This window comes from Micrasema longulum, unplaced genomic scaffold (genome assembly GCF_059751315.1).
Source record: "Micrasema longulum isolate JH-2025_06_02 unplaced genomic scaffold, ASM5975131v1 h1tg001124l, whole genome shotgun sequence".
Taxonomy (NCBI): domain Eukaryota; kingdom Metazoa; phylum Arthropoda; class Insecta; order Trichoptera; family Brachycentridae; genus Micrasema; species Micrasema longulum.
Genome location: NW_028278312.1, coordinates 24,094 through 36,716, shown reverse-complemented (window position 1 = coordinate 36,716; position 12,623 = coordinate 24,094).

Here is a 12,623-nt window from a genome sequence, read left to right as displayed (position 1 = left end):
TAGTATATTTCAGTTGCTTTGTCTAGTAAACATCGGCGAAGGTATCATTATTATCATTATTTAAAGTATAATAAAACTTGATGAAATTAATTTATTAAATTTTTAAGGAAAAGTACTTTGCCATTTTGGAAATATGTGGAAGTTTTCAAAACGCTAATAAAAATCAATAAAATTAAGTATGGATATTCAAGCATAGGCAAAATGGTGAATGTTAGAATGTTACACAGTGTGTTAAGTGGACACTTAAACCAGCCAATGCCAGGTCACAAGACCTTAACTTTATATTCCTTTCTCTAAAATTTTCTGCATCCCTGTTGTAATTCGTTTATTCTAAAATAAAAGGTAATGTATAGTGTTTTTGTAACCATTTTTTTTATCTCAATTTATATCATTCCAAAAAAATATTATCATTAAACTTATTTTGGAGAACATTATAATTCACTTGTTTTTATTTGTGTTTGGATGATTATTTGAATAAAGTGGTGTACATATTTTATTTAAATATTTTAATTTCTATTCCGTAAGTACCAACCATATTTGCCAACTACATAAGTATTTAAAAAATATATATTTATGTGAATTGTTGGTGCTGTTAACCAAAAAGAAGTGTGGAGGAGACGATTCAATCTTTAATCAGAAGCACTATATGGCGGGTCCAAAATTGTACGATTCGTAAAAATAAGGAGACTGCAATATTTTGACCACGTCCAAGGAAATGTTCATCGTAAAATCCCCAGTAAAATTCTTAATACCACTATGGGATACAAAACAGAGGTGGACCAAAATTAAGATATGGCTGAATTTTGTTGAAAGTGACACGGGAGCAATTGAAGTGACAAATTGGAGAAGAGCCGCAGGGGGCAGAGAGGAATGGAGACCAGGACCTACAACGGGCTGTAGCGCTACTGATAATGATGATGATTAACCGCATTGAAGATGAAAATGCCTTTTGGGCGTTAATAAACCTAATTAGTGAGAAAAATTCACATAAATGAAAAATATTTCACTCGCCATTCAAATTCTAATAGAATGCTAATGAAATTAATTCTAATAGCACGCTATCAAATAGCAATAATTTTGTTTCGGTGGGGGCACGCGGATGCCGCGCCAGGTCGGCATTTGGGCTCAGAAGAAAACTTCTCAAAATGGCTGCCAAACGTTACAGCCGAGTTTGACGAGGGACCGGAACTTTTACAAGTGATACGACCAAATGTGTTGCGAATGTAACATATTGGCTTGCAGGGGGAGTTTAGGAAATGAATTATTATTATTTTATCGCGTGACGTCAAAAATAAACCTAAGCTTTATGTATTTTCTGGCGACCAGTGTTTAACGGCTGGAAATTTAAAAAATATTAAGCTTTTGAAATATTACGTTTTCTTTCTATTTTTTAACACATTATTTCAAACTTAAATTTATTAAATATCAATCCATAAAGCCTGTCGATCGGCTTACAAAACGAGTGACGCAGAAATGATTATTAGTTAGTTTGCTATCGAGAAGAATGCCCGAGTCGCAAATAGTTTATACGGACTTAATAGTACTTTTATCAAATTATAAATGTAATTGGTATAGACGTCTTTTCAATCGAAACTTATTTTAAGACATTCATCGATATTACACGACAACATTTTATATTAATAATATCAAAAACATTTTTCACTTTGTGTGGTAATCTTTCACTGATTTATACATTTGTATATTGGCACTGACCCCCCTTTACAAGAATAAGGGTTACAAATTATTAAATCTTACAAATATACAAATCTTGGACATGTAAATTTGACGAGCTCCTGCCAGCTGCACTAAACACACAAAAAAAAACAGTTCATAATTTAATGATTGTTGCGTTTTTGTTTCTTCTTCTTCTTTTAGTGCCTTGCCGGGTCCCCCCGACGTTGGCGATCACTACAGCGAAAGCATATGTATCTGTTTTGCGCTACCTTCATACTTTTTTATTGCGTTTTTGTTTAACTTCACAAAATTGGTTGCATGAAAAAATTATTGTAAAAATATAAGTTTTAACGATTTTATCAAAAACGCAAAATTGTTTAAGTGAAAATTAATTTAAGTTAACCTTTTTTGGTGCAATTTCCTTAAAAAAATAGCCACCTACATAGAAAAAAACGTGTTAAAATTAAATTATTAAATTCGCATAATTGTCTGAAATTTAAATTGTTGATCTAGTTTTACCATTTGGAACAAATAGAAAAAGCGATGACCTAGTAATAATTATTATCCTATCTTCATAACAGATGGTCTAAACATGCTGCATTTGGTCAAAAATTAGTGATTGAAAACAAAGTTTTTGTATATTTGTTTAATTTCAACAAATCACAAAGTACGCGAGTCAAATATACATTTTATAAAAAAATTATATTTAAACGAGTAAAATAACAACAAAAATTGTCTTAAACTTACCAAGCAAGTGGGTTTATTTTAATACTATTTGCAAGACAATAAATACATATTTTCTTTGATCAATTTTAATACCAATTTATTTTCTTAATACATACATATTTGTAGGATAAGGAATAATGAATGGCAAGGAAAATAACTTATCGAAAGGAAAGATATAGAAGGATATTTCATGACTACAAAAGAAATATCTAAAACTAGTTTCACAGTCATTCCTATGTTTTCTCATATAACGTGTATCGGGGATTTGGCTATTCAATCGAAAATATGGCACAGACATATTTGTCGCAATCAATTCCCTTTTCCTTAAATCGGGTAATTTTCGAAATACAAATTGTTTCCCTTTGTTAGAGGGTGGATATTCTACTGGAAAAGCCTTAAATGGATCCGCTCATCTTGCCCGTGTTCGTATACGTATGCTTCTATGTATTTTTGTAGATTTGTGAATGTATTTTGGCAGAAAAATAAAAGAAAATTATACTGAGAAAGCTTTTCGTGAAGCTAAAGGAAACTTCCGAAATTGATGTTATTAAAAGGATTTTGAAAGTTGTATATCTTGTAAGAGTTTTGCAAATAAGGCTTGTGGAAAACACTAAACTATAATATTATATCTAAGGTTCTAAGTTATAATTTTGCCATTTTATTATGTTATTATAAGCGCGGCTGTAAGTAATTATTGAGTCATTGATGGAAGAGTCTTGTTACAATGTAGCTTTGAAATTATTGACAAAACGCAAATAGCTACATGTCTTTGACTGTTGCATCTTCACTTGTTGCACCAAAGTACACTGAATGTGCACTTGCAAACTATAACAATGTGAAATGTGACAAGGTAGCCATGAAATCGGTTCTAAATAATATAAAAGTTTGAAACAATGCTTCAAAATAAAACATATCAAATCATTGATTTAATCAAATAGTGATTTGTAGTCGAATTACAAAACAAAAAAAAATATTTTAAAAGTATCGTTGGTAAGTACAATTTACTGGTCAAAACAGATGAATTATTGTAAAAATAACTGGAAAGTAGTTAAGACGTTTTAAATTCGATACAATTAATATTAATAATACGTTAAAAATGCAGCATCAATAATTTAGTAGTTCAGTTAAGTAGCAATTTGGAATTTGGATGCATTGTTTGGTCACCTTATTATGTGATTTATAAAAATATATATAAATAATTGAAACTGTACATAAAAAACCGTTCGTTATTTGTCATTTAACTGTAATATTGGCAGAATACTGTAATGTTATGAAGAGCGCCTGGAGTATTTGAAAATTAATAAGTTAGAAACTAAGAGACCAATTGCAGATATGATGCACTTACATAATATCATTTACAATAATGTTGATTCAGTGTTTCGTGTTGAAAATATGTCATTGGACGTTCCCGTAGGCGTCTGAGATTACCTGATACTTTTTACCTTCCAATGTTTACAAACAATATAGCACATTTTAACCCTCTTGCAAGAATATGAGGACTCCAAAACAAAATAGAAAAAAATACATTATCGATATTTATTTTGATAGATTCAATGATTATAAAAAAAATATAACTGTGTTTCTGAAATCAGTGTCTCATCATTATTTTTGTGTATTTAAATTAAATTCAGTTTCTTTCATTAACTCTTATATTTTCTTACTTTCTCCTTTCTTTTCTATAAAAACAATTTTATCTTTAACTCAATCTTTATTTCAACTCCAATTGGTTTTATTTAGCTACACACTAATTTTATATAATTCATGAAAGGTGGTGGAGTTGTATATGTGAGGATATATAATATGAAGAATGATACCAATGCTTACTTACAAATTGTATGTATTTTATGTATCCTTGTCAAACATCCAAATAAAATTTATAAAAAAATTGAAAAAAATTGAAAAAATTTGCAGATGATAATTTGACTGAGTATTTCACTCGGATTATTTGCAAAAAAAAAATTTTAAACTATTTAATTCGCAAATGGTAAAAACGGCCTCTTTTGAGATCACCTACGATTAAGGGAACCTCATACAATATTGTATGGAACTTAGGCCTTATTGTTAATTTTACTAAAAACTAGAATCGAAACAAACTAGCCAATCGCTATGAAGTTGCCGCGTTTACTCTTTGCCGTAAAAAAACACGTAAAAAACATGAAGCGAACGATAAATCGATCACTATGCGTACTACAGAGCTTTCAATTGGCGTTCGTCATCTGCAATACTCGAATATATTGTTATTTTCATTTGTTTAGCACCAAAATTTATTTAAAAAATTTACTTATTGTTTACATTTACATTCAAAATCGTTTAATTTCACCAAAAGTATCTTAAAAATAAAACAAAATATATAAAGCCTTAAATTAGGACGAAATATCAGGCCAGGAGCACTCGAGCAATGGCCTGATATTAATAAGCATAGTACCCTTTAACAGCAAGAGTGTTAATGTATCCGTGTTTATTTTGAAGAACTCCATATTAAAACTTATCATATAAGAAATCAAACACTGATTTGAGTCTACTGAACACTTTAATTTATTCTTACAAATATAAACAACAATAATTTCGTGACAATTGTTTTGCCTTGTTAGGGCATTTTCAAACGAATGTGAAGATTAGATGGATTGAATGTCCTTATAAAGTTATATAATTCACAAGGTACTTAAGTAAAAAATAAAAATAATCTTATGAACTAAAGCATGTACTATAATCATAATTGAGGGAAAAACCAATAATTAAAGGCAAGGCTAAGTGTTTAGTAGGAAATTGAAAATTTAGGTATTTATATTTGAATTTCGGAAAAAATATAACAGTGAAAGTATTTATTGACAAACATGTATGTATTGTACATATAACTATATAAGAACTTGAATTTTATAACTATATAAGGACATTAAATCCATCTAATCTTCACATTCGTTTGAAAATGCCCTAACAAGGCGAAACAGTTGTCACGAAATTTTTGTTTTTATATTTGTTAAAATAAAATAATGTGTTCAGTAGACTTCAATTAGTGTTTGATTTCTTAAATTATATAATTTTACTAATGGAAAATATGTCGATCTCCAAAATGAACATGATTAATCACTGACTGTTTTTCGAATCGGCATGATCAGATTTTATAACATTTATATCGATCGATTGAATGAACAATAATTAAAAATATTTTCTATTTTTATAAAAAATAATATATCACCTTTTTAAATGCACCGTGGTAAGCTATGAGATAGGTGACGAAAAACTTTCGATTATATCGATAACTGTTTATTTTTTAACGTTTCGTCTTGACAAATGTTGTTTGTAAAAAAAAGAGTGACAATATGATTGTAATGAATACAATAAAAACTTTAATAGGTGAATGGCATGATCAGATTTTATAACATTTATATCGATCGATTGAATGAACAATAATTAAAAATATTTTCTATTTTTATGAAAAATAATATATCACCTTTTTAAATGCACCGTGGTTAGCTATGAGATAGGTGACGAAAAACTTTCGATTATATCGATAACTGTTTAATTTTCAACGTTTCGTCTTGACGAATGTTGTTTGTAAAAAGAAGAGAACAATATGATTTTAATGAATAAAATAAAAACTTTAATTGGTGAATGCTTTAAAATTATTTACATTTTCATCACGTACTTAAACATCATGTCCTATTGACATTATTTTTTTAATGATGAGATAAACAGGGAAATTACACAATCAATGTCAAGTCATACAAATTAAATTTAAATATTCAAATATAAGTGTTTCTGCTATGATACGGGTGGACATTTAAAAACATGAACAGTTTGAAATTAACTAATCGATTCATCAAATAACAAATAACACTTTACAATGGCGTATTTCCTCATTTCATGTAATCTCGATCTATAAATTTCACACTTGTGAAAGATCAAAGTTCAAACGACATTATAGTTTCCGGTTTAATTTCCAGATTTAAACACAAAGGAAAACGAATAGGTATTCAAATACTAGAAAATCTATAAATAGGGTTACAGGTCGCCATTATACAACAGATCGCGATAAGATTCCTTAATTGATTTAAATGAACAAATTTGATTAAAACAGGAATGCGGTTGCGATGCTATATCTCACGAATGTGAGATAAATTTATGTACGACTGAAATACTTCTGTATATAAGGTTTTGCAGTGGAGGTGCCAAAATAACTATCCACATTATATGTGAATCAGATGCTTTATATCGCAAAAGAAGCTGCATTCTCGGTGGACCGTTGCACTGAGGTTTTAAAGTCAATTTTAGCGGGAAATCGGGTTATTCATTCCCTATTTTTAATTCTACTTATTTCTTACATAATATCTAAAAACATAATTGAAGCATCATAAACTAAGTCAATTACCCATATGGCAACAATGTTAACGCGATGCGATGTTGCCTAAGTTGCTAATTAAGGCACCAAACATATTTCATTGTTTTAATAGCGTTTGCATTCCCAAGTTGACAACACTTTTTTAGCAAAGCGTTAGCATTATTGTTTAGTTTTACATTATGGATATTTTTATGGAGAGTTCGTTCTTAATAATTTACTTTATTGTATTATTTTGGTTTTTATTTCATAGGTTTGAGGGGAAATAACTAAACAGTGAATTATCGGATCAAAAAAGTTTATCATTTGAGTTTGTGAAGGCCTACAAAAACATCTCCGAGACACCTGATCAATATAATTTTTTATTTCATGAAGTGATATATATGTTATAAAATTCATAAGAAATTAGCTGCCAGAAATTGCCTATTTAGAATATATGTTACTTGTTATTTCAGATAGCTCTATTTTCGAAGAATCTTGTTTGACATTTGGCGAAGGGGAAATAATAAAATTAAAGGAAAAATGTTTTAGCTCATATTTAAAAAAAAAATTCAACTAAAACAAATTGATAAAGAGACCGTTATGTCTATTAACAAAAAAAATGCGTTTTTGTGGCACATTAAGATCGAAATGGGTCGGAAGTAAAAGAGCACTACAAATATTTATGAAAAAAAAATTCAAGTGGTTGAATGCTAAAATATATTTTCCTGAATTAATTTCCAAAGAGATTCCACATATACCAGAAGAACCATTTATTTCTGGAAATGCCAGCAGAAAGAAATCTTTTGGCAATTATGAGAAAAAAAAAATTTTATTGCATATTTGAGAAATTTCCCGTTATAATTGGATTTGGGACCTCTGTGCGTTGGTTTAACTTGCGGATGTGATAGCTCTTGCCCTCTACCAAATATCCCGATGCTCTGAGGACTTGGGCATGGAGGATGCGATTTAATACTATTGGAATACTCGCCCACCACTCAGTGTAGGCTTTTTAAAGATCTAAGCTTGAGGGTCGAGAACTAATTTACGGGGACCTGTCATAATAGGTCTACACGGGTTGCAGTGAGGTCAGAAGCTTGCCGGAGCACTAACCCCCACCGACCATGACCCCAAAATCCTACAAGAGGACATATCTAAGACAGGCAAATTTAATAAAGTTAAGGGCCAGTTGCATAAAAAAAGATACAAAAGTTTACAGTTGAGTGATTATTGTGTTTTTCGACGAAATAGACAAAAAATAATTATGTAAATTACTGATTTGACCATTTTCACAAAAACGCAACAATTAAATAACATTAAATTAGTTTGACTCATCTCATCGGCCTCGTGGTGAAATAGTCAGCGCATTTGCCTACCTTGTAAACGGTATCGGGTTCGATTCCCGACATCGATGATTATAAATATTTATTTAATGTGATATTTTCACACAAAAAATATTTTAAAGTCCCTAGACTGGTACCTGAAGCGTAAGACTGACCATTTTACCTTCATGTAACAAAAGTTATCAAGATACGGTGCGATTAGTGTACCAATTCGGTGCCCTATGCACCATTAGGTGCAGAAAAGTAATGATGATAATGAGTTTGAATAATTGAAATTGAATGACTAAATTAAAATAACTAGGAAGTTAAGTGCTACGCAAAATTGAATACGCGCTGTAAAAAAATGTGTAGGTATTAAATTTTACCGCGAAGTTTCTTGAAAATGAACTAAAAAAAAATTAAAACTATTTTAATAAAAACGAATTACTTTGAACAACGTCACTAGTACTTCCAAATCAAACAATGATAGAGTATTGCGGTACATTTCCGATTAAAGGGAAATCAATTCACCATTCAGAACTCACTGAAGAGAACTTGTGACGTCGCATACTGAGTAATTTCAAAATAACAAAACCTTAAAAAATCATAGTGCTGATATTTATTTATTTAACTTTTTGTACATAATGTTAATTGTACATTGGTGAGCTTATTGCAAAATCTCAATTTCAACAAATAAAGTAAAAGTTCAATTTTTATGATTCAAATTAAAACATATTTAATAGAAAATAAAGATAAAAAAGGTAAAGATATATAAAAGTAGAAAAAAATGTATTTGTGTATAAATAACCTTAAATCAATACTATTACTCAATGGGAAAAATGAAAAAAGAGGAAAGGAGGAGAGATTAAAGAAGAGAAAAGACATGTTTTTTCAGACGTGATTTTAACAAAGATACTGTAGCAACATCTTTGATGGTGAATGAGAGGTGATTCCACAGTCGAGCGGCATGGACACTATATGAGTTAGAGAAGAAAGAGGAATTGTGGATGGGTATTAAGATAGTGCCTTGAGAATGAGGAACTTCAGCCCTACGTAAAATTGGATAAAAAAATGTTTTCTTACGCGGGGTAAAAATTAGAGCATTAAATTGAACGCCAAAGTTTCTTGAAAATGTACAGAAAAAATAATAAAAAATATTTTGATAAAAACGCACTACTTTAAATGACGTCACTGGTTCATGTGAATCAACCTTTGATCTGAGAGCTATGGAAGATTTCCGGTCTGCTTGTCGCTTCTGGACCAATGGGAAGAACTGAATGAGAATAAGCGGAAATGAACCTCTGACGTTACACGCGGAGTTATTTCAGAAACAAAAAACTTTGAAAAATCGTAGCGCCGATAATACGATGTATGAAAATTTAAAAAAAATATTTTGATTTAGTTTAACAGTCTACTAACAAATATTAAAAAAAAAAAAAAAACACTGAACTTCCCCATTAGAACTAAGAGGTCAACCATGAACTGATAAGCGTTGAAATTTTTTACGCAGGTATATATGAGCGTAAGGAATATGAAGTGCATTGAAGTTAATTGATAATACGATAAACATTTTTTTTTTTATTCATTGTTTATTGGTTCATTGTTTACTTGTTGCCCAAAAGTAGATCAGACACGATTTAAAGTATATTTTTCTAATTGAAAGGACTTTGGCCTCTAATGAGCGGTTTATAGATTTCCTAAATACAACCACCCCACCCTATTAAACCATATGTTGCCACTGATTGAAAGAATGAAAAGTACACCGAACAACGAACACTGTAGTCTAATATATTTCTTGAATTGTAGAATATAATTATTAGTTTTCTTTGTAATAGATGATCAATTAATGCTGAATTTGGTGTAGGTATCAAAGTAGCCTATGCACTATTACGTGCGCATAAAGGATTATAAAAACTTTCCCTTTTTTTTAAATGGAGAATTTTTTTAACCTAAAAATTGTAAATTTATTCTCAGGTCAAAGACAATCGACGTGCGCACTCAACAAGACAAAAACACCTTATAGCATTATGTACACAAACGGCCGTGAAAATGTTCGCCCTAACATATTTATATACCCCTTATTTATCCGCTTTCTTGTCCGAAAGAGATCGAACCAAAATAAAATGCATACAAATAGTTACCTTACCCTTTTTTATCTTTACAAAACGGTTGGTGGTTGTGTGGAATTTTGCGCGGGAACCGCCAGTTTAGGAGGGAACCAACGCCAACGGTTTCGGCGGGAAACCCAAATCCAAGATGGATGGCCGCCATAAAGGAACGTTTTGAATTCATGAATTATTCCACAGCGGTCGTATATTTTTATCTGAATGCATTGTAAGCTTTCTTGGGTATCCAAACATTATATTAAAGTTGGAAATATGAGGCATTTTCGCTTTGTTTCGCCATGTTTTAGCGTTAGCAGAAAAGGATCTTCGTGCCCGCATTAGATTATAATTCTTCCGTATAAAGCTAGCTTAACCTATGCAAAGTGTATTTCAGCTGGTTTAACTAATCATTGCTAAACTGGAGGTATACAAACTTAGAAAAAAGTTAACATGACTCATACGTACGACAAAATGACTATTTTCTCATGTTTATTTATTTAATTGCACTTATTCAATACTTTTACTTATAATTTTTAGGAATTAAATAATTGTGGTTATTATATTTAAGGGTATTAGAAGCAAATTTAGAAATCTCCACTAAGAAGAGTAAATTTAGTTATTAATGCCAAAATAAACAATACGTAAAAACCCACCTAACAAAATAATAGCGTAATTCAAAACCGTCTCTAAATCTTGCAAAAACAGCCTTCAATAAAACTTAGCATTCTCCATTGAGTTAGTAAAGCATAATTAGAAATCTCACAATTCTTTTTTCAAAGTTTTTCGCAAATATCTCAGAAACTCCTTCAATGGAGATTTCTAAGTTATCTTCTAACGTCCTCATATAATATATAATACAATCATTTTAAACGTTCCATTAATCTGCCCGTTCATGTGATGTAACCGGCCTTGTAAGTATTTAGGTATTATTATAGATTCCACTTTTAATTGGGAAGAACAGATAAAAACAGTTTGCAATAAGATAAGAGTTTGCCTACTTAACATGTACCATTTAAAACCATACATACCATACCCAGTGCTGAGACTAGTTTACTTGGGGCTAGTTGACCCAATTATTCAATATGGATTAAGAATATGGGGATTAGGTTTTAAATCTTATACGGATAGAGTCTTGAACTTACAGGTACAAATTTGAAAAATTATCGTACCTGTAAAAATAAAGAATGAGGCAAAAGACAACAATAAAATATTATTTGATTTTGTTAACGTTTTGCCAATAAACAAACAGTGTCAGTATAAGATAATGACAGATCATTTCCTCGATTGCAATTTTAAATCCAAAATAAACCACCAGATCATGACCCGACAAGTATCGGCACAGCAGCTGATGGTACCACGACAGAAAAACTACTATGGTGACAGAACAATGGGTAGTGTAGTACCAAAACTGTACAATTTAATACCAGCTGAAAATCGTGAAGAAAAAAACCTAATTTCATTAAAAAAAATAGTAAAAAAATTATTAAACAGCAAGTGAAACTTAAGTGTATAAATATATTTTATTCTTTAATTATTATTAAACTATGTACTTGCTTATAAATTTTAAAAAAAAAAAGTAATGTAACCCGCAGACAAGCTTCGGCTTTGCGGGAACAAAAATACAATTTTGTATGTTACTTATTTGTTAAAATGAATAAATCTTAATAAAAAATAAAAAAATAACACTTAATAAATTATTCATATCATACTTAATCTTTAAGTCAATCTTAACACATAAGACATATTAATTAAATATTTTGTCCATCAGTATCTCCAAAAATGACATAATATCGAGACAAATCAATGTATGTAACATTTTTTTGCACCGCAACAGGCCAAAATACCTAATTACAGTGATGAATATAGAAAACCCAGACTTAAAAAAAACATGTAGTGTTTTCATCAGGAATCGATCCCGATACCTTCCGTGCGTGAGTCAAGCGTCTTAACCACTACACCACGAAAGCCGTCAATTAATTTGATAGAAAGAGATTATCATTAATATTTAAAGCATTAACTCTGTGGACAAACATTTTACTAAATATTATTAAATATTTGCTTGTGACTCATGCCCCTCCCTTCATCCCCTCCCTCTTTTTTTAACTATTTCTCCCACAGCATAAAATATTTTCACAAACTAATAAGAGCATGTAAGGGTTGCTTGCTAAAATGCATGTCTCGATAGTTTTATATTTTTGTACAATAACTATGGTGACCGTGTATAATTGGTTTGACATGTTGGTTTAATTGGTGTCTTGACAAAGAGACGAGTACGTCTCGAAACCGGTAGACATAAAAAGTCCAAAGGTGGTATATATACAAGTATTTCATAACATTTAGTAAAATGTTTGACCCCAAATTTAATGCTTTGAATATTAATAAGATATTAGATCACTAAGCAAGACAAACATTTTATTTAAGTAAGATGAAAAGAGACGGTGATTATTAGGCAATCATTTCTTAACCTCAGGTTATCTAAGG